Genomic DNA, 23,764 nt, shown 5'->3' with positions numbered 1-23,764 from the left:
CACAGGCGCTGCCCTGGGATGTGTCTCCACTCTAAGTGCAGGGCTTACTGTGGAGACTCAGTGTGAAGACCCAAGAAGGTCCTTTGAGGGGTCTCTCTGAGTTTTCATGTCTCTTAGTCTGACTGAGAAAGAAAACTAGAGCCGTATTCCAATGACAAATTGATCATTGTCCATCCTCTGTCTTCCACCCACCTCCCAACATCCTGCATCTCACCGAGGGGCTCCGAGCCTCCTCCTCCAGTTCATCTGAACTCCGTACTGCACGGTACTCCGCGCCTCCCCTCCCCCGCTTCTTCTCCAGGCTCTGCCAGGATTAGGACGAGCTCGTGGAGCTGAACAATATTTCTGGAGCAGCCTGCGTCCTGCCTGGGAGCTGCAGAGCAGGCACGGCTCTTGGTTTCCTTCTGCCATTTGGCCCCAAATCCCATCGCCACTGTCACTTCTTCTTCACACACCAGGGGTGGGACTGTGGTCCTCCTTTCTCATCAAAGATGGCATTTCTGCCGAAACCGGTTTGGCTCAGTGGATAGAGCATCGGCCTGTGGACTAAAGGGTCCCAGGTTCAATTCTGGTCAAGGGCATGGACCTGGGTTGCGGGCACATCCCCAGTAGGAGATGTGCAGGAGGCAGCTGATCGATGTTTCTCTCTCATCGATGTTTCTAACTCTCTATCTCTCTCCCTTCCTCTCTGTAAAAAATCAATAAAATATATTTTTTAAAAAAACACAAAACAAAGATGGCATTTTCTTCTCCTTTGTTACCCTGGGTTGCTGCTGTCAGGCTGCTTTAGAAAAGTGGATGGAGTAGAAAAGTCTGGGTTCCACCAGCTTCTACCGAAGTGCCTTCCCCCTGGCAGTTGGGGCCTCAGGAAGCACTGTATGTCCTAACCTTTCTATGTGAAACATGCACACTAGAAACAGCAAGGCTTTTGGAATCAGATAAACCTTCCACTCTGGCTGTGTGATCCTGGGCCAGTCACTTGTGTCCTCACCCTCCGTTTCCTTACATGCTGTAGGCCCACGATAACAGTACCTGCCTCGGAGAGTGGATCATTTCATATACAGTGATGGACACATGGGGATTCCCAATAAATATGAGCTATTATGTTGGATAAATTATTATTTTTTAAAAATGTATTTTTTATTGATTTCCGAGAGGAAGGGAGAGGGACTGAGTTAGAAACATAAGTCATGAGAGAGAATCATTGATTGGCTGCCTCCTGCATGGGGATCAAGCCTGCAAACCGAGCATGTGCCCTGACTAGGAATCGAACCTTGACCTCCTGGTTCATAGGTCGACGCTCAACCACTGAGCCATGCTGGCCAGGCTGGATAAATTATTAATAATCATATATTAATGTACTTTGTTATTAATAGTTCAAGTTCTTAAATACTCTTCATAAATCTTTAAAAAAAAGAAAGAAAACCTTAAAATATGACAGCCAGAATGAATCTGAGATCATTTAACCCCATGGTTCTCAACAGGGTATGATTTTGTCGTCCCCGCCCCCCCTCCCCCCCCGCCTGGGGACATGTGCCTGGGGACATTTTTGCTGGTCATGATTAGAGGGGGGAAATCTAGTGGGTAGAGGCCAGGGATGCTACTAAACTTCCTGAAGTGCCCAGGACAGCCCCACACAGAGAATTACTCTTTCCCAATAGTGTCAATAGTGCCGAGGTTGAGAAATCCTGGTCTAATCTCACCCCTAGTACAATGGCTGCCCAGGGAGGGCAAGTGGCTTGCCGGGGGCCGGGGGTCACGCTGGGCGTCAGAGGTAAGGACTTTCTCTACCTTGAAAGCCCGCTGTGCTGCAGGAGTGGGTAGCAGGGCTGAGACCAGGGGAAGGCAGATGCACAACCCTGACAATAGCCCAACTTGAACTGTGCTCCCCGGGGGCCTCCCTGGGCTTACTAGAGTCCTGGCCCTGGTTGGGAGCAAGAAAGGAAGGTTCCCACAGCCCCTGAGCAGCCCTATTCATGCAGCCCAACCCAGGCAGTTCTTTCGGGAGCCGCATAATCCCCCACTCCCACCAAAGAAGTCCCAGCTTCTCGGGCTTAGCCAGTCCATTACCACAGGGATTAAAGTCTGCAGGCAAAGCACACGGGGGGGGGGGGGGGGGGGGGGGGAGGGGAGAAAATGCTTTATCAGGCAGTTAATTTTTGAGCTGGGGAATGACTTCCAGGCAGACACAAGGCATCTTTCTTCCCATTGCCCCAAGCTTGCCCGCTTCACTCAATCCGGACAGAAAGAGAACTGGTTTGTTCTCTGAGCCCTGATCTGGAAACTTGATCCACTACCATCCTTCCCACCCACCCCCACTTCCCCCCCGCCAGCTCCCTGGTGGGCAGTAGCAGGCATATTTTTCAGGCACTGGGCGGCACCCAGGCTCTCCGCAGGCCCCAGTGACTCCATGCCAGGCCCTTTGGGGAGCAGGACTGGGGCCAGCTGCCCACTAGAGACCTGTGGGAAGCCCTGAACTTTGAACTCTTAGAGAGGCAGAAGCCATGCCTTAAACAGCTCAGTATCCCCTCACCACCCTCAGCCCAGAGCCGGTATCAGCCAGGGTCAAAGCCTCCGGAGTCACCAGGGTTGGAAGCATCATGGCTCAGGCCCCATTACCGGTGTAAGTGACCTTGGGCAGGTGGCTCCCCGGCTCGGAGCCTCAGTTTGCTCAGAGGTAACCGAGGGATGATGGCATCGCGGTCACCAGGGTGGGGCCGCACCAGGAGGCTGGCCAGCGCCGGGGAAGCAGAAGCCATTGGGATCGGGGGACGGGGAGCTAGGAGGAGGGAGCTGCAACCTGGACCCGATGCCAAGAAGCAGAGTGCCTGGGTTCAAATCCTGCCTCTATCGCTTCCTGGAGTAAGTGACGTAATTCTGTGCCTCAGTTTCCTCTTCTGTAAAATGGAGATGGTGATCATGACGATAAGAATTTCCACCTTTGCCTGGCTGGTGGGCTCAGAGGATGAATGTTGACCTATGAACCAGGAGGTCACGGTTTGATTCCGGATCAGGGCACATGCCTGGGTTGTGGGCCCAGGATGAGGCAACTGATCAATGATTCTCTCTCATCATTGATATTTCTATCTGTCTCTCTCCCTTTACCTTCCTCTCTTAAAAAACACTTTTAAAAAAGAGAGTTAAATGAGTCCAGCTGAGGCTCAGGTGACAAGGCCACTAGGAGTCACAGAGTCCACCACTCACAAGCTGCAAGCTTTGGACAGACGGTGCCCTTTCTGAGCCTCTGTGTCCTCATCCCTAAGTCAGGGTGCGTATGACAGCATCTGAGGGCGCTGGGAGGGGCAGCAAAGGGGATGTGGACGGGCTGTTCTCTGAAAGCCTGTGATTCTGGGGGCTTCTCCCCACCCAAGCAGATCTTCCTCCTGCCTCAGAGCAAGACCAGCATTTGCAAGCACTGAGCATTCACTAAGCACCAGGCATGGCTCCTATAGATCCCCTTGTTAAACCCACCCACAGCCCCGTGAGGCAGCTAGGACCGCTATCCCCAGTTTACATGCGGCTCAGTGACCGCGGCTCAGAGAGCTTGAGTGACTTACCCACGGTCACCCTGCTCTACTAGGAATGGTAGGTGAGAATAAGAAAGCTACCTTTCACGGAGGCCTTACACTGGCCAGGCACCACGCCTTGCCTTTGACCTGCTTTAGCTCACCTACCAAAGGAAATGAAAGGACAGACACTCAACACAAAAGCACCTGACAGGCCCCTTGGCGTCCCCTCTGGCCTGTTCAGTCTTGGAGAGGAGCAGAGGTGACTGTCGTGTGTGCCCGCTTTCCATGGAGGGAGAAGCCAGAAACTGCGCCAGGGTGACTGAGAGGGAGATAATTAGGGCCACCCCAGAGTCTGGTCTCTGATTCCCAACCAGGGCTCCCCCTACCCTGAAAACACTCTGAGAAAGCAGTTCGGTGCCACCTGTATCCATTGGGGCCGAAGACTCAAGGGCAGTGGTTCTCAACCTTCTGGCCCTTTAAATACAGTTCCTCATGTTGTGACCCAACCATAAAATTATTTTCGTTGCTACTTCATAGCTGTCATGTTGCTACTGTTATGAATCGTCATGTAAATATCTGATATGCAGGATGGTCTTAGGAGACCCCTGTGAAAGGGTCGTTTGACCACCAAAGGGGTCGCGACCCACAGGTTGAGAACCGCTGCTCAAGGGGGAAAGAGGAGAAAGTAGAGAGGGTGACTTGCCCCAGAAGACCTCTGAGTCCAGTCACCCCTATCCTCCCCCCTTTCCTCTCGACTGGAGTGTGTTAGTCCGCTGGACTCATTAGCAGATGAGGTATAACTTCAAGCACAAGTTAAAGTTCTCGGAGCCATTCATTAAAAGTGTTCCCGGGGTGGCTCACATGCCACAGCTGCCCAGGCCTCACTAACCATTCCTGCGCCAGACAGGTGGGTGGGGCTGGGTGGGAGCCCCACCGGATGCAGGAGCCCCCTGCGGCCTGGCTCAGCCCCAGGAGGACAAAACAAGTTGTTCAGAAAAAGAGGCCAAAAAAAAAAAAAAAAGGTCAACTCACTGTGTGACCCTGGACAACTCCTTCCCCTCTCTGGACCCCAGTGTCCCTGTCCACAGGGCATCTCAGTTCCCATCAGGGGTGGGAGGGGGTGCAGTTAAAGCCCCACTCAGGGCTTCTCCACCCCCACCCCCCCCCACCCCCGGCTCCCGACAGCCAAGCCCACACCTTTGGAGGCCTTTCTCTGGTTGAAGTGAATTCCAGTCCGAAGGCAGAGGGTTGGGATCTGCCTTTAAATCTCCTCAAGGCTCTTTGACTTAGTTTCTCTGTGGCCCGAGGACCAGAGGTGATCAGGAGGGGCCGTCATGAGGACCCAGGAAGATCTTGGATGTTTTCTTTTAACACCAGCCACACGCCCACCTCAGGACCTTTGCACTTGTAAAGTGCCCTTTGTATGTGCTCAGGGCTCCAGCCGACCTCCTTCAAGTTAAATGTCACCCTTCGGGTATTTATTCCAAGGTTCCCTTCCCAGGAAACCTCCTGACTGGAGTTGCACTATCCCATTCCTGACTCCCCGCCCCTTCTCTGTGTTTTTCCTCCCTGGCAGGTATCATTACCCGACACCAGAGTTCTTGTTTGTTTTCCGTGTCTCCCCTAGAGTGCCAGCCCCATAAGTATAAGGACTTGTGAGTACTGGATACACTGCCATGTTCCCCGAGGATAGTGAATGGAGTGTCAGAGGTGCTCAATTAGTTTTTGACCGGATGTGCTAACTACTTGTGGACAATGCCTATGGCAAACACTGAAGAAATATCCTTTTGATTCTGGGTTCATTCTGAAGATATTTATTAAGCACCTACTATGTGCCAGGTGCTGGGGGCACACTGGTGAACAGGACGGACACGATACCTATTACTTTACTCTTTGCAGGACACTTCACTGTTCACAAAGCACTTGGGTTCCCTGGCTCCTCGCAGCAGCCCCGGGAGGTGGGTAGGCCCATGGGACAGAGGAGGAAACCGGGGCTGGCAAGGGAAGTGCCTCGCTCCCCCCACTCACAGAGCAAGTTCTTGGTCCAGCCGGGATTCATCCTGGGTCAGCTGAGGCCACATCCTGGGTGCTGACCACTCTACCTAACTTCTCTCGGGCACTGGGGGGTCCGCCCTGCCCCTGATGTTTTCAATTCTCTACTGTTTATCATCACCCCCCTGCATCCCCCCCCCCCCCCCCCCCACCACCACCACCCACTCTGGTCCAGCTGGCCCTGCTGCAGGCATCCCGGGAGCTGATACGGTTGGTTAGTAACAGGGAAGTGGACCCTGCTCCTGAGACCTGACCTGACAAAGACTTTCCAATGCCCATAATCCCTCACTTCTCAGGCCTCGGAGGCTCCAGGCTTCACGCCAAGAATAAGAATGGCAAGGGAACTTTCACTGAGGTTATTCTCTGAATAAGCACTATCTCATTTAACCTTCCCAGCAACTCTTCAGAATGACCTTCCTTCCATTTTATAGGAAAGGAAAGGGAGGCTCAGAGAACAAAAGAACCTACACAATAAGTGAAGGGAGGTCGCCAAGAGGACTCAGAGACAAGTTCCATCCCCTATAAAGCCCTTCTGGACTCCTGGATCCATGGGCTCATTTGTAAAGCAAATAACAATATTACTACTACTACTAACAATGCTAACAACAAACATTTACTCAGTGCCTCTTATATACCAGGCACAGACCAAAGTATTTTCGGTGTATGAGCCAATCTTCACAACACCCCATGAGGTAGGTCCTATCAGTGTCCTCATACTATAGAAGAGGAAACTGAGGAACAGAGAGGTTGAGTTGCTTGCCCAAGGTCACACAGACAGGAAGTGGGAGAGCAAGACTGGAATCCAGGAAGTCTAGTACAGGGCTCATACGCTCACCCTTCTGCCCCTTCCCCCCACCCCCACCCCCAGAAAGTTACTCTGGGCAGACCCCTCTTCCAGAGGAGGTCGAGGTCCCACAGCAGAAAAGATCAGGAGCAGGAAACCAAGCCAGATCTCCAAGGTGGAGGGCCAGGTTAGCGGGGGTGAGATGGTCCTCTCAGAACAGGCCTCAGTCTCCCTAACACCCCAAAAGCAGGTGTTAGGTTGCAGCAGCCCCTGCCAGGCTCCACTAGGCCTGGACACCCCTGGTCTAGTCCTGGTGTGAGCACAGCAGACCACATTCCCAAGACGCACGTCTCAGTAAACTGCTTGCACTGCGGTTGTTTGGACTCTGCCAACACCCTGCTTGAGCGCCATGGGGAGCTTGCTGAGTCCTAGCCCGTTCCAGAGAAGTCCAAGGGGGCAGCAGAAAGGGGCGGGAAGTGGTTGAAAGGAGCAGGAAGAGTTGTCCTTCTCTCTCTTCCTCCCCCCCAGACCCCCAGAGAAAGGTGCTAGCCAGCCCATGTGACATCAGAGGACAATCCAATCGGGGCTGTGAGTGGCAGCGAACAAGAGCTTCTCTTGTTACTTCTCTCCTGCAGGGGACAGACACCGTTTCTGCCACTGCAAGCCCAGAGGGCAGAGAGGGCGGTCAGCACCGTCCAGTGGAGCCCAAAGCTGGTCTCTGAGCCCAGCTGGGAGGCCAGGGTGGTTTGTCTTGCCTGAAATGCCCTCTGTTTCCAAGTGGTCTCCACCCTGGAGGCCTTCTGCCAGGCTGTGTGCCCAGAGGTCAGCATCTCCCTCCCGGGCCTCCGTTTCCTTGGCAGGAAATGGGAGCTGACCGTGCCAGCCTCACAGCCTTGTTGGGGGATCGAGGGATCGAATGCGTTTAGGACAGGGGTCCTCAGCCTTGGCACCACTGACACCTGCGGCTGGGTAACTCTGTGATGTGGGGCTGGCCCTTTTGTTGTGGGGTGTTTAGCCGCAGCCCAAGCCTGTTCCCACAGATACCAGTAGACCCTCCCTCCTCCTGCCAATTGTGACCATAAAAAAATGTCTCCAGACATCGGCAAAGGTCCCCTGGGGGCAAAATGCTTGCGAACCACTGATGGAAAGCGCTTCCCAGAGCTCAGAACACAGTAGGCGATTTGTCCCTGAAGGCAGCCAACATCTGTTCAGCCCTCTGCAAGCATCATCAATTATCAGACCCATTTACAGATGAGGAACCTGAGGCACAGAGAGGTTAAGCAACTGGCCTAAGGTCACACCGCGTGCTACAAAGCCAGAGTTTGAACCCAAGCAGCCAAACCCAAGCTCCTGTGCATCATGCTTAACCACCCCTGTTAGTCCCTGTCTTCAGAGAACTCCCCAAGGCTTCCAAACAGCGTCAGCATGACATGTCTCTCCCCTGAGAAGCCTTCCCTGAGGTCCCCCGCCCCATCCAGCCTCCACTGAAGCGTGGAGCATGGGCTTTCCACAAGGCAGACCTCGGCTCCAGTGCCAGTCCCACTGCTCATTCAGTGGCTGTGAGGTGCTAGGCAAGTGGCTTCATCTCTCTGAGTCTCAGCCTCCTCACATGTAAAATGGGTCCATCACCCCCGTGTCCACAGCATGGCTGAGAGCACGTATTCTAGAGCTAGGATGTCAGGGTTTGAATCCCAGCTCTGCCACTTTCAAGCTCTGTCAGTAACCCACTCTGTGCCTCAGTTTCCTCACCTGTGGCTGTGGATAATAACAGCGCTTGCCCCACAGAGCCGCGGTGAGCATAAGTGAGCCAGCAAGCAGATCTTCGGTGCCTTGGACCCTGCCCGACACTTCATAACCACTAGAGAGGTCTTGACTGTGGCTCTTGGGGGAAGAGAAGGGGGCATGAATAAGGCATGTGGCCCAGGACACCAACAAACTTGAATTCACTTCCTGCAGCTTCCCAGGGACCAGCACATTCCTACAGGAGAGCTTAATTCTGTTGGAATGAAATTCCTTTTGTAGCCCAGACTGCTGATGAGGATCCCCGAGGGAGAGCCGAGCCGAGCCGAGCCACGGGGACTGGGCAGTGGGCTGGCTGGCAGGGGCATGCTGGCCTCCCCAGCCCTTTCCCAGTGTCTTTATCCAGCTGGGAGCACTGTTCTGTTCTGGGTGTCAGTGGCCGCTCCCCGCCGGCACAGGTTCATTCCCATGGACCACCTTTCCCCCTGCGAATTCCAGGGACAAGTAGACAGAGCCAGGACCCCGGTGCTCCTATTTTGCAGATAATAGCAGCCGCCACCATTTTTTATGGAGCACCTGCTAGGCATCAGGCACTCTCCTATCTGCCCACTTTGCAGCGGGGAAATCGAGGCTGGGGACGGGCAATGGCTTGCGGGAAGGCAGTGTGGCTGTGTCTCTTCCGGTGGACTTCAGCTGGAGAGAGTGGTTCGGGCACACGTGTGTGCCGTGTCGAGCCTAGCTAGGGTGCTGACTTCGTGGCTTCAGTGTCTGGGGGTGTCAGAAAATGCTACTCATCAGCCCAGAGGGCACTGTCCCGTTGAGTCCGGTCAGGAAACATGATCTTGGTCCCTGCGGCATCCCGGGGAATCATGTTGGCCTGTTTACACGCCTGGCAGGAGCTCTGAGAAAGTGGAAAGTTGGCAGGAGCTCAGAGGAGCCGCTCCGAGGCCAAGGGGTCTGTGTGAGCGATGGGTCCCAGCATGGTGGGGGCACAGGTGAGGGTTGTGGGACCACCTGGCTTTGGAGACTGGGAAAGGCCTCCTACCTTCCGGGCTTCAGTCCTCCCAGCTGAGAAACGAAAGGGCTGGAAACACTGGTTCCAGCTCAGAGCTCCCGTATGAATTGATAGTTGTCTAGGGCAGTGGTCAGCAAACTGCGGCTCGAGAGCCACATGCGGCTCTTTGGCCCCCTGAGTGTGGCTCTTCCACAAAATAGCATGTGCGGGCGCACACGTACAGTGCGATTGAAACTTTGTGGCCCATGCGCAGAAGTCGGTTTTCAGAAAGGAGATAGATGAAACAAGTATACAAGACGAGTGTGGATGGGAGAGTTGGAAGGGGTCAACCTCAGCGAACATACCTCAATCAGATTGAGGACGTTTTTAGCAAAGGCCAGCTTAGGAGTATCCTAATTAAGTTAATAACAATGTACCTACCTATATAGTTTAAATTTTAAAAATTTGACTCTCAAAAGAAATTTCAATCGTTGTACTATTGATATTTGGCTCTGTTGACTCATGAGTTTGCCGACCACTGGTCTACGGTTTTAAGAAGTACATGTCTTCTGAAATCAGACCTACCTGGGTTCAAGTTCAAATTCATTCCTTCACTTATGGTATTTACTGAATGCCTACTATGGGTCAGATGCTGTCCTAGGCACTGGGGATGCTGCGGGGAACATGACAGGCCTGGGCCCTGCCCTTAAATTGCTCACAGCCAAGTGGAGAAGGCAGACAATGAACAGATAATGATCATTTCTGATTGGGATAAGCCACGAAGGGAATAAAACAGGAGGCTGTTTTAAAAAGAGTTTTGTGGGTAAGTGTTCTTGAGAAGGGAGCCCTTCTAGGAGGAAGTATCATTGGAGCTGAACCCTGAATGACCAGAAGGATCCAGCTCGTCAAATGCAAAGGCCCTGAGGCAGCAGCAAGCTTGGCAGCCTAGAAGAACCGAGAGAACTCAAAGCTATTCTCCTAGTTTTACAGGCTGGAAGCCTGCAGTCCTTCTCACTGGGCTGGTCTCTTCCCTTTATAACAAAGAAAGGGCAGGTCTCAGGCCCTCAGCTTCAAGCAGGCTGTGTGGAGCTGTGTGGAGCCAGAATTAACCAGCACAGTATTTACTTATGCACCGCTAGTGTTCTTCTGTTAGTCATTCGTGATCCTTATTTTACATACATGATCCCGTAATAACGTATTTTTTCTAAGTCACTGTATTTATGTTTGTTTGTTTGTTTTTAAGGTGGGGGCAGTAAGGCATTAACATAAAAAATAGGGAAGTGATAGGAATGGGTAATTAAGTGGTAGGAGGATCTGGCAAAAATGTTGTGAGTGGTATTTGGGTGATGGAAACCAAATCAGACCCCACACCATTTTGGGGGTGCATGTGGACAAATTCCCCGTCCGAGCTCTCCGGGGTTCAAGGAGATGATACAAGTTAAAAACACGAGGCAGTATCTGGCCAGAGGTGTTCGATCCACAAGGCTGGACTTGTCGTTTTCTTGTTGTTTCCAGGGAAATATTTTTAGGGGAAGACTGAAGGGCATCTCAGAACCCCGGCCACCCTGTCCGCCAAAAACCTAGGACCATGAGAAGAGGAGAACTGATTGAAGTAATATTTAGTAGCTGTGTGACTTCAGGAACATTACCTAACTTCTCTGTGCCTTACTCTCCTCATTTGTAAAATGAGGATAATCATTATTCCTGCTTCTTATGGCTTATGTGAAGAGTAAATGAAATAAAATGTGAAAGGCTTGTAAAATAGCACAAGATAAATGGGGGAAAATCAGAAGTTATTATTATTATTAGGGAAAGGGGGCAAGATTTCTCTGCAAACACACAGGGCATAAATAAATAGCATATTTATTTGCAAGCCTGCGTTAATAGTCTCATCTGTCCCTGCTCGCTGTTCAAGGCCAGTCCCCAAACCTCCACTGCCAGGATGGCCATTTTGGAAAGCACTCTTCATAGCGAGAGCCGGAACCCTAATGGCACATTCCAGAAGTGCACCCCACTCCTTTTGTCCCTGCTGACAGCATTTGGAGCCAGGAAGACATAATGTGGGAATTGTTCCTCCCCCACCCATCTGCCCTTCAGATTAACCCCAGCCTCCCTGAAGACCAGCTCACCAGCCATCAGGGGACAGGTGCATGAGAACCAACCCATTCGACCAGTCAGACTCCTAGGACCTCGGAGCCACAGTGGCCTGGAGACGTCATCCAGCTGGAAAACCCAAGTAAGAACCACGCACCCTAATAGTGCGGGGCTCGATCTGCCTGAGGAAGAGCCCCTTCTCCTAACTTGTACAAAGGTATCAAGTCTGGCAGCCAGCGGACTTGTTTGGGGATGGTGGGCCTTTATAGGGGATGGTAGTACAGACCCACATAGGGGCCCAGGGGAAATGCCGGAGCATCTCAAACTTCTCTGCTGTTCTGATACCTGCATTTTTGCACAAGTTTTTGGGAACCCATATCTGTGCAGGACAGCCTGCCTGGTGCTTCCAGAATTTCTATGTGAGAGAGGCCTAGAAGCGGCAATCTGATGTTGAGAGTGGGGGCAGGCGTTGCGGACACTTGCCTTGAAGCTGCATGTGCACAGCCAGCATATTTTTGTCAAAGCACCAGACTTTATTTGGAGAAGTTAACGGTGGTGGTTAAGATTGTCCTGAAGCTGTGTTTACCTGGCAAATCCACTGTTTGTTCTCAATGTATGTCACGGATCAATAAAAACAGCAATGTTCTCTGTTCAATATTCTCTAAGGATGCTTTTGTTCACATTGTGCATTAGATTGAAAAACATGTCAGTCATTAACTCCAAAAATATAATAATGATAAATGTCTATATTTATTAAGTATGCCAAGCATGTCAAACTCAAGGCCCACGGGCCACATGCAGCCCACAATGAATATTTTTGCGGCCCAGCCAATATAACGGTATGTGAGAAATGTTTTTGCCCTGCTTGGTTTGGCTCAGTGGATAGAGCATCGGCCTTCGGACTGAAGGACCCTAGGTTCGATTCCGGTCAAGGGCACATGCCTGGGTTGAGGGCTCGGTCCAATGTGCAGGAGGCAGCCAATCAATGATTCCTTCTCATCATTGATGTTTCTATCTCTCTCTTCCTCTCCCTTCCTCTCTGAAGTCAATAAAAATATATATTTTTTAAAAAAAGAAATGTTTTAATAAAAATTTAGTAACTTAGTTTTTACAATATCCTGTTATATATAATTATTAATAATGAACTACAACGTTCACTAATGGCTGATTACTGTAATCGTGTTGCATTCATTTCCCTTATGCGCCTTATGCACAGGCGCACCATTTCTCTCCACTAATACTAGCAGCCGATTGCCACGTCATTAGTCTTGGACTGACTTGTTTGGTGTGTGCAACAGGAAATATTTCACTTTCGGAGAACAAGAAAAATAGGTTTATTTGCGTTATGCTTATTAATTTGTGCAGTTATTCAGTGTCTGTTAAGTTAATGTTCAATAAAAAAATATTAATTTTTATTAAAATGCTCTATGACAGTGGGGCCTTGACTTAAGAATTTAATTCGTTCCGTGACGGAGCTCGTAACTCAAATTACTCGTATGTCAAATCTTAAAGTGAACGAGTGAGACACGTGATGCTGGGCTGATGTTGTGGCGTTCACTGTGATGTTCGCTACACCAACTAGCGGTGGAGTATCTGAAGCTGGCTTGTAACCCGAATTTTAGCTCACAACTCAAAGCAAAAAATCGGCCGAGAGACGGCTCGTATCTCGAAAAACTCGTTAGTCAGGACACTCGTAAGTCAAGGTCCCACTGTATTTTATTATAACGATGACTCATGTATTGCAGCCCTTTGTATTCAGCATGTCTCTATTGAAATAAACCTACGTTTCTATAAAAATTGAAGCTTTTGTTTTTTTGTGGCCCACATACACTTAAACCTTGCTTATTTGGCCCGGGTTAGCCTTTGAGTTTGACATGCTTGAAGTATGCTGATAGAGATTGTGAAGGAGGCTAATATCTCCCAAAAGGCCAGCCCTGCCCCTTATAAGTTTGTCAGCCACGTAAAAGGTAGTGAAATCTAGGGCCACCAGACGGTCCTCCCCAGAGATCTGTAGGGAACCTGGGGAGGTTTTCATTCATGTATAACTAAGGGAAGAGGATAAAATGCAGTGATTAGAAGTACAGACCCTGTGTAGAAGTTTTTAGTTTGATAGATAGTCCCACTCATTTATTTTTGCCTTTACTTCCCTTGCCTTTAGGGTCAAATCTATAAAATGTCCTCTACGACCAAGCTCTATAAGTTTGGTACCTATATTTTCTTCTATGTAACTTATTATTTCAGGTCTTATGTTTAGGTCTTTGATCCATTTTGAATTAATTTTCGTGCATGGGGACAAACTGTAATCCAGTTTCATTTGTTTGCATGTGGCTTTCCAGTTTCCCCAGAACCATTTATTGAAGAAATTATCTTTACTCCATTGTGTGTTTCTGGCTCCTTTGTGGAAAATTATCTGACCATACACATGTGGCTTTATAGCTGGGCTCTTTATTCTGTCCATTGATCTGTGTATCTGTTTCTCTGCCAATAGCATGCTGGGTGTTTTTTGCTTTTTTTTTTTTTCTATCTTGTTCATCAGTTTATCATGCTGTTTTGATTATCATAGCTCTGTAGTATAATTTGAAGTCAGGTAGCATGATACCGCCAGCTTCATTCATTTTTTTCTCAGGATTGTTTTGGCTACTTGGGGTCTTTTGTGTTTCCATACAAATCTGACAGTTTTTCATTCTATTTCTTACAAAACAAAAAGGCAGCCGAACAGATGGGACATGATATTTGCAAACAGTAGTTCAATAAAGGTTTAATTTCCAAAATATATAAAGAACTCATAAAACTCAATACCAAACAAACAAATAACCCAATCAAAAAGTGGGCAGAGGACCTGAAAATACACCTCTTCCAAGAAGACATACAAACAGCCAATAGAAATATGAAAAGATGTTCAACCTCACTAGCAATTAGGAAATGCAAATGAAAACCACAATGAGATACCAGCTCTCACCTGTTGGAGGGGCTATTATCAACAAGACAAGCAATAACAAGTATTAGAGAGGTTGTGGGGGGAAAAGGGAACCCTCATTCACTGTTGGTGGGAATGTAGACTGGTACAACCACTATGGAAAACAGTCTGACAATTCCTCAAGAAAATTAAGAATAGAGCTACCATATGACCCAGCAATCCCTCTCCTGGCTATATACCCGAATTGAAAACATGTATTCACAAAGGTATATGCACCCCTATGTTCATTATTCACGGTAACCAAGGCATGGAAGTAACCTAAGTGTCCTGTGATAGAGGACTGGGTAAAGAAGATGTGGTACATATACACAATGGAATATTACTCAGCCATAAAAAAGGGTGAAATTCTGCCATTTGCAACAAGATGGGTGGACCTTGAGAATACCATGCTAAGGGAAATAAGTTGGTCAGAAAAAGCTAAGAACCATATGATTTCACTCATATGTGATATATAAAACTGAAACTCGTGAACACAAACAGCAGTGTGGGGGTTGCCAGAGGGAAGGAGGGGTAAAGGGGGCCCTAATATATGGTGGCAAGAAAAGATTTATTTGACTTTGGGTGGTGGGCACACAGTACAAAATACAGATCTTGTAACATAGAAACCCACATCTGAAACCTATATGATCATATTTACCAATGTCACCCCAATAAATTTAATTTAAAAAGGAAGAGATAAAAGAAGTACAGACCTTGCATTCTTGGCCTTGTACAGGCTGTATGACCTTGGGCAAGTCGCCTAACCTTGCTGAGCTTCCATTTGCTCATATGTTCAATAGCCATGCTGATAGCAGCTGCCTCCCTGGTTATAGGACAATGCCTGCGAAGCTCTTAGCATGGTGCCTGGCATATAGTAAGAGTCAAGCATTCCATAAGACATCTTGCTCATCGGCTACCACCATGGCAGGGGTTAAAGGCACTTCCATTTCCTGTCCACGCTGGGGTTCACAGGGAAGCAGATTCAATGTGCAGCTAATGAAGTTTTAAGCTTCATACCTCCTTCCCAAACCCCATACTCAATCTTGCATGTGTAAATCTGAATGCTTTTTCTTAAATAGAGCCCCTCAAATACTACACACTTCAGGCCCCATAACACCTGAATCTGCCTCTGGGTTCACAGATCTTGCTAGAGGGCAAAGTAGAGAGAGAGAAGCTTCCAGAACCCTCTGCTGAGGAGAGAGACCCTGTACATTTCATCTCTTCTTCCCTGGAGCTTCGCCTAGGACATAGCAGACCCATCCATCCTTCTACTAGGCAGGCCACTTCCTCTCTCAACCTTCTCATCTTAGTTCTTGAAACTGGCAAGGTAATCGCCTCCTTTTACAGACAAGAAAAGTGAACGCCAAAGAAGAAAGGAAGTTGGCCCAAGGTCCTGAGGTCAGCCAGTGGCCTAGGATGGAATGCTTTTTGAAAAAGTGACCTAAATCCTATTCCAGCATTTATTGTTTTTTCTTTTCTATGTCAAGAAAGTTTAATTGGAAAGTCTAGTTGGATAATTCCACACTAAAGGGCTTGCCTGAGGATTAGCTCTGGATCTCCTTGGCACCACCTAGTACCATCTCCCCACTGCCTAGGCCCAAGGAGGGACCCTTCCTCCAGGCAGCTCTCTCTGAACAGCTGCCCCAGCTCCCCTGGCCTCTGCTGGTGGGTGCTGGAACACACCACTAAATCATACCCTCTCATTACTTTTATGAATGTTTAATACAGGGGTCCTCAAACTACGGCCCGCGGGCCACATGCAAATACAAATATTGTATTTGTTCCCGTTTTGTTTTTTTACTTCAAAATAAGATATGTGCAGTGTGCATAGGAATTTGTTCATAGTTTTTTTTTAAAACTATAGTCCTGGTCTGAGGGACAGTGAACTGGCCCCCTGTTTAAAAAGTTTGAGGACCCCTGGTTTAATATCTCATTGAGGGATGGCGAAACAACTTAGTGCCCTCCCATGATGCTTCAGATGGACTGGGCACAGGTTCAGGACCCCACAGGGACCTAAGGTCCCATCTCCTTTCAGCCCCCATTGATGGTGATTTTCATCCAACACTCTTGACATCAATCTGGATCTCCTTTGATTTTTAAGACTTTCTTTGAGAGTCTGAAAACAGCTTGGGGTCTGGATTCTGAGAAGCTAGGAACTGAACCCCCATTCAGCTGCTTGCTGTGTGATTCTGAGAAAGTCACTTCATCTCTCTGAGCCTCACTTTTCTTTTCTGGAAAGGGGTAAATAATCCTCCCCCTGTGAGGGGCACTGAAAGGTGAAGGGATTAAGAAGCACCAAATGGTAGTTACAGAATAGTCATGGGGATATAAAGTACAGCATAGGAAATATCTCTCTATATAAAAGCCCAAGTGACCGGCTGACTGGCTGACCATTCAACCGGCTGACCGGTAGCTATGACACGCATTGACCACCAGGGGGCAGATGCTCAATTCAGGAGCGGAAACCACAGGCATAGAATCATGGAACAGACTGATGAATCTCAGAGGGAAGGGGGAGGGGGAAGGGAGGAAGAGATTAACCAAAGATCTTATATGCATACTAGAGGCCTGGTGCACGGATTTGTGCACCAGTAGGGTCCCTCAGGCTGGACTGCACCTTCTTGCAATCCAGGACCCCTCAGGGGATGTTGGAGAGCCGGTTTCGGCCTGATCCCTGCAGGCCAGGCTGAGGGACCCCACTGGTGCACGAATCCATGCACTGGGCCTCTAGTAGTCAATAATCTATATAATAAAAGCCTAAGCAACCATTACAGCAGAAAGACCAGAACAACCAGTCGCTATGATGCACACTGACCACCAGGGGGCAGACGCTCAATGCAGGAGCTGCCCCCTGGTGGTCATTGCGCTCCCACAGGGGAAGCGCTGCTCAGCCAGAAGCTGGGCTTATAGCTGGCGAGTGCAGCAGCGGTGGCAGTAGCCTCTCCCACCTCCACGGCAGCACTAAGGAGCAGCAAGCCAAATGGTAAGGAGCAGCGAGCTGGTGGGTGGTTAAGGAGTGAAGGTTCCCAGACTGTGAGAGGGATGTCTGCCAAGGGATCCTGGACTGTGAGAGGGCACAGGCCGGGCTGAGGGAGCCCCCCACTCCAGTGCATGAATTTCATGCACCAGGCCTCTAGTCCTATATAATAAAAGGCGAATATGCAAATAGACCAAATGACGGAATGACCGGTCGCTATGACACGCACTGGCCACCAGGGGGCAGACGCTCAACACAGGAGCTGCCCCCTCATGATCAGTGCACTCCCTCAGGGGGAGCGCTGCTCAGCCAGAAGCCTGGCTCACCGCTGGCGAGCGCAGCGGTGGTGCGGGAGCCTCTCTTGCCTCTGCGGCAATGCTAAGGATGTCCAACTGCTGGCTTAGGCCCGCTCCCTGCCATCAGTTGGACATCCTCTGATGGCTCCCGGAATGCGAGAGGGCACAGGCTGGACTGAGGGACCCCCAAGTGCACAAATCTCATGCACCAGACCTCTAGTATTATAATAATTATGTATGTATGGTGGCAGATGGGTACTGCATTTATCAGGGTGATCACTTTATAAGTTATATACATGTGTAATCACTGGGTTGTACACCTGAAACTAGTATAATATTGTATGTCAACTGTAATTGAAAGACAAAAAAATATTTTAATAAAATTAAGGATTAAATGGCATGAAGCACCTAAGGCAAAGCTTAGCGTTGCACCTTGCTCCTAGCCAGTGTTTGTTAAACTTGGCTGTCCCCATCATGCAAGGCTCCTGGATTAAAATCCACCAGTATATTATTAGGCACTTACTGTATACCAGGCTCAGTTCTAAGAGATTTACATATACAGTCATGCACCACTTAACAACGGGGATATGTTCTGAGCAAGGCGTCTTCCGGCAATTTCATCATTGTGCGAACATCACAGAGTACACTTACACAAGCCGAGGTGGTATAGCCTACTACACACCTAGGCAGTATAGCCTACAGTACCAAACAACACAAGATTAAATCAAGCACATGGAAGTCAATACAATCAAGAGACTAAACATGAGACATATGAAGCTACTGCTGGCATAAAACAGCTTATTGTTTACAGCAAACTTCTTTTTTTTTTTAATCCTCCCCCGAGGATGTTTCCTTATTGATTTGAGAGAGTGAGAAAGAGAGAGAAACATCGATGTCAGAGAAAAACATCAATTGGTTGCCTCCCGTACACACCCCGACCGGGATTGAACCCATAACCTTTCGGTGTACAAGACGACACTCCAACCAACTGAGCCACCCGGCCAGGGAGCAAACTTCTTTTTACAAGTAGAAAAAGTACACTCCCAAACAGCAATAACAAGTATAGTCTAGTATGGACGAAAATGGGGCCACATACTAAACCTGACCAGCTCCAGGGAGGCCTGCATGGAGGCTTACAAACTCAGAGACTGAGAGTAACCACATAAGGCGGTCTGAACACGAAAGTTCTAACTAGAAGTGAGTCACGGCAGGTAACCAAGTCCTGGGCACGTAGCTTCCTTGACTAAGGCCGGCATTTACCTGTTTACCTCAAGTGAACCTGTCTACTGTCTTTTTGCATATCTGATAAGATGCCTTTGGAATATGTAATTCCCCCTTTTCCAGACCCCTCAGGGCCTAATTTCCCACCAGACCATGGGACCACCGAACCCTCCTGTTATCTTGTTCTCCCTCCTGTTATCTTGTTCTCCGAATACCTTCTCTATGTGCTGTCAGTGTTAACTGTTAACTACCCCATAGCCACCAATGTAGAAATACGTGGCTCTCCATCTCTGTCCAATCTCAGAGATTTCCCCGGTTTGCTCTCTCCCACCTCCCCAATCTACCACCACATGAATTTCATGTAACCCGCTCACGTCTACTCCTTTGATTCTAAGCTACAAAATAAACTGTAAGATGACCATTTCTCAATCTGTTGAGGTTTTGCTTCCCAGCAATTGTCGTCAGTTTGGCTCAAATAAACTCATAAAAATTCTCTATCTAATACTACACAACCATAAAAAAGAGGGGACTCTTCCCTTCTGCAACAGCATGGTTGGACCTGGAGATTACTCTAAGTGAAATAAGCCGTCAGAGGAAGACAAACACCATACTATCTCACTTGTATCTGAAATCTAATGAACACAATAAACTGATGGACGAAATAGAAACAGAAACATAGATACATGGGACAGACTAGCAGCCGTGGTAGGGGAGGGAGGTGGGGGAACTGGATGAAAGAAGAGTGAAGGGATTAGTCAAAAAAACATACAGCATATGCATAACACAGACAACAGTGTGGAAATAGCCAGAGGGAAAGGAGGGTAGGGACTAGAACAGTGATGGCGAACCTTTTGAGTTCGGCGTGTCAGCATTTTGAAAAACCCTAACTTAACTCTGGTGCCGTGTCACATATAGAAATTTTTTGATATTTGCAACCATAGTAAAACAAAGACTTATATTTTTTGATATTTATTTTATATATTTAAATGCCATTTAACAAAGAAAAATCAACCAAAAAAATGAGTTCACGTGTCACCTCTGACACGCGTGTCATAGGTTCGCCATCACTGGACTAGGTGGAGGTGGACAAAGAGAGGAAGAAATGGGGATGGAAAGAGACTTTGCTTGGGGTGATGGGTGCGTGATGCAGCGTGCAGATGTTTTATTGAGTTGTGCACTTGAAACCTGTATGGTTTTGCAAGCCAAGGTCACCCCAATAAATTCAACTAAAAAGTTCTCTACAGGTTTGCACATTTCTTACATTGACAACAGGAAATGCGCAAACCAGTAGCATACTGTTTATTATCAAGTATCATGTACTGTACATAATGGCATGTGCTGAGGTTCTTGTTCCGGCATTAAGAAGGGTTCAGCAATCTGGAAAAGGGGCTGGTGTAACTTAGGTAAGAGTCCAAAGACGAAGCATAATTTTGAAAGGCATTTGGGGGTCAGAGGAGCCTAGTTTAAAGGAAACTAAGATCTCCTTGTCTCAGGACCCTATGCTTTTTATTAACACAAATTGTCCTGAGGCGAGGTGGAGATATACACTTCAAAGGGCAGGGTTTCCTATACAGAGTCCATCCTCAGATTGGGGAGAATTAGCCTACGGCTGTTCAGGTGTTTGGCCAGTAGGAGGCAATAACATGTAGATTAAGATGCCCTGAGCTGTCTGGCAGCAAGCAATCATTTCTTTTCAGGTTTTGGGAAATGCCTTTAGCCATTCCCAACAATAACATATGTGACTCAGCCCTTGTTGAGTCCCCAAGTTCCATCAACCTTTTGATGAAACTCTTGCAATTACGACATGCTGGAATTGGCTTCCGGCGTGCTGCACTTTAATGGGACTGGGAGCGCAGTGGGCTCGTTTACACCTGCATCACCACAAACACGTGAGGATGGGTACAGACTTATCACGGTGATAACTTCACACGTCACATAAATATCTATTCACTGGGTTGTACACCTGAAGCTAGTATACTATTGTATGTCCACTGTCATTAAAAATAAAAATATTTTAATTTAAAAAAGGATTCAATGAGATGAAACACGGGAGGCAAAGCTTAGCGCTGCGCCCTGCTCCTAGTAAGTGTTTGTTAAACGTGGCGTGTGTTTTGTTACATCAGGATGGCTACATGTCACTTCGGCAGTAGGAATTTCTGCAGCTCCATTATAATCTTACGGGACCACCATCGTATATGCCATCAAAACATCATTCATTATGTGTATGACTGCATTGCCTCATCTAATAGTCACGACAACCCTACGGATTGGCCCTATCATTCCCCCCCCCCCCCCCCCCCAGAGGTGTTAAACTCCGAGAGGTGAACCGACTTGCACCGCTGGTCATGAGTGCTCATTGTCATTACCAGGTGAAATGTGTAACCGCAACAAGCCTGTGGTTAGCGCTCAATAAGGAGAAGTCGTTCCCTAGAAGTGAGAAGATCCAGAAAGCTGGGTGGGACTCAGGCGCCGAGGAGCAGCTGGGAAAGGGGGCAAGGAGTCAGGGGCGTGCACAGCAGCAGGAGAAAGAGAGAGAAGAGGGGCGTCCGTCTAGGCTAGGACCTCAGCGTCCCCGGCCTCTGAGCTTGGGAAGAGGGGGTCCTGCGGGGGGCGCTGCCTGGGAGGAGGGACTGCGGGCTCGCGGGCGGAGGGGCGTTACCTTGGGCGGGAGGGCGAACACCACCGGCAGCAGCAGCAGCGGCGCGATGAGCAGCACCAGCAGGCGCCGGCTGCACCACACCTTCTTGGCCAAGATCGCCAGCACCGCCATCTGTGCGATCGAGCGGGTCGGGGAGCCGGCCAGCCCCGAACTGCGACTCCTGGCCCAAGCGCGCGCTTAAAGGCTGGGGGAGGGTCCAGAGAGGGGACTCCGCCTTCTCCCGACACTTCTGGGCGAAACAGGACGCTGCCAGCCCCCACCCCCAGCCGGGAACTGGATGAAAGGGGCCGGGAAACGTTAGGAAAAGTCAGGCAATAACTAAGCAACCGGACTCCAACCCTGAAGGCAGCTTGGCCCCGGGGTTTAGCCTGCCCTTTCCAGGGCTGTGGCCTGGGGCAGCGGTCTTGTCTTGCGTTGATTCCCCTGTGAACTGTGCCATAATGACACTGTGAGGACTACAGTATGTACTTACTAGTACTCCCAGGTTCCGATCCAGGCTCTGCCTCGTGCTAGCTGCGTGGTGGGCTCGAGCGCCGGTCTCTGAGCCTCAGTTTAGGCCTCCAGCTGGCGGGGGTGACGGTAAGACGGCCACTACCAGACAAGAGGTCCGCGGGGCAGTTTAATGGAGATCATGTACATAATGGCCTTAGCACAGTGCCTGGCACAGCGCAAGCCCTCAGTGAGAATTATTGTGTGACTGCCACAGCCGTCGATATTGTTTTTCTGATTTCCCCCCAGGTGGGTCCGCGCGTGGAGGGGTCCTTCCCTTCCCCTCGGATAAACGCACAGGAGTGCAGTTGCTGGGTGTGTGGTGGTTGCATCCTTCGTTTTCTAAGAAACTGCCCAGCTGTTTTCCGCAGTGTGTGTACCACTGTACATTTCTACCAGTGATCCAGTTTCTCCGCATCCTTGTCAGCATGTGGGGTGTCACTAGTGTTCAGCCTCTCTGATAGGGGTGCATTGTGGTTTTCATCCGCATTTTCCTAATGGCTGATGGTGTTTAACATCTTTCTGGGACCCTCTTGGCCATCTGCATAGCCTCTTTGGTGAATGATCTCTGCTTGTCGGTTACCATTTTCTAACCAAACTGTTTGTTTTCTGCTGTTGCATTTTGAGAGTACTTTGTATATTCTAGACAGCAGTCCTTTACCAGATATGAGGTTTGCAAATATTTTCTCCCAATCTCGTCATCCTCTTAACAGCCTTTCACAGAGCAAACATTTGTGATTTTGGTGGAATCAAATTTATTGGGTTTTTTTTAAGGGGTTGGGGTTGGGGGATCATGCTTTTGGAGTCAAACTCTTTGCATAACCCTGGATCCTGAAGATTTTCTCACTTTTTCTAGACGTTTGATAACTTGTAATTTTGTTTATATTTAAGTTCATATGTTCATTTTTACATGAGGAGTGAGACTTAGGTTGAGGATTTTGTTTTTTTCTTAATTTCCTTTCTTTCCTATCATTGACCAATTGCTGCAGCATCATTTGTTCTACAAGTTTTCTTTACTCCGTTGAATTACTTTTGTACTTTCATCAAAAATCAATCAGGCATATGTGCTAGATCTATTTCTGGATTCTCCATTCTGTTCCATTGATCTAATTGTCTGTTTCTTTACCAATACCCCGTAGTCTTCATGACTGCAAGATATAGTCTTTAAATTGGGGAAACTGATTCCTCCCATTTTATTCTTTCTTGAAAAATTATTTTAAGAAAAAGCAACAGGAGAAAACTTAGGTGGGGCTGCTCTGGCTCACTGAGAAAAGTGACAGAGACAGAAGTAAGCCAAGACATTAAAATACATATCAAAACACATGCAGTCGCCAGAGTCCTGAGACGGTCAGGGAACTCCTCACAGCAACCAAAAGCCACACATCGACCAAAGCTGAAAACCTGCAGCTGCTGCATCGCAGGCCTATGACTGCTGTTGAGATCCAGCTGACGGTGGAAGAGAGTGAAGAACGGCTCGTAGAGGAGCAGATCGAAGACGCCTCCACCGGGTCACAAGCCTTCTGCCTGCAGGGCCAGAGGCTGAGCAGAGGAACACTCCCGACCACGACAATGGATGAAGAGGACCCCGCATAGGCGAGCACAGCCGGGCCAAGCATCTCGGGAAGTTCAAAGGCCAGCAGCTGTTTCTCAGAAATAGAGGATTGTTTGCTTAGTTTCCCCCTCTACCCCAACTGACCTGATTTCATGGTTAGTTGGGTAAGTCATAAAAATAAGCCTTTCTCCAAAGTAAGCTGAAGAGAAACACTTTGCATCCGGGAGAAGAAACATGGTGAAGACAGGCTGAGGTTGTCAGGGCAGAGAGCTAAAGAAAGGAGGGCTCGGTGGTTGAGCATCGACCTATGAACCAGGAGGTCACGGTTCGATTCCCGGTCAAGGCACATGCCCGGGTTGTGGGGCTCGATCCCCAGTGCGGGGGCGTGCATGAGGCAGCAGATCAATGATTCTCATCATTGATGTTTCTCTCTCTCTCCCC

The 23,764-nt window shown here is 48.9% G+C and overlaps 1 protein-coding gene across 4 annotated transcripts in view; it reads right to left on the bottom strand.

The window, feature by feature from the left end:
* Positions 1–21,379, bottom strand: part of SLC13A3 (solute carrier family 13 member 3) — a 67,809-nt gene extending 46,430 nt beyond the window's left edge. For all 4 annotated transcript variants that reach the window (XM_070420809.1, XM_070420811.1, XM_070420810.1 and 1 more), the window contains exon 1: positions 21,283–21,379. The gene's annotated coding sequence lies outside the window, so the exon portion shown is untranslated. The remainder of the gene's footprint in view (positions 1–21,282) is intronic.
* Between the last annotated feature and the right edge of the window lie 2,385 nt (positions 21,380–23,764).

The sequence above is a fragment of the Myotis yumanensis genome, unplaced genomic scaffold, assembly GCF_028538775.1.
Source record: "Myotis yumanensis isolate MYYU_CA2020_CCGP unplaced genomic scaffold, mMyoYum1.0.hap1 SCAF_7, whole genome shotgun sequence".
In the NCBI taxonomy this organism is placed as follows: domain Eukaryota; kingdom Metazoa; phylum Chordata; class Mammalia; order Chiroptera; family Vespertilionidae; genus Myotis; species Myotis yumanensis.
Note: the sequence above shows the minus strand (reverse complement) of the source record. Positions and strands in the feature narration are given on the sequence as shown.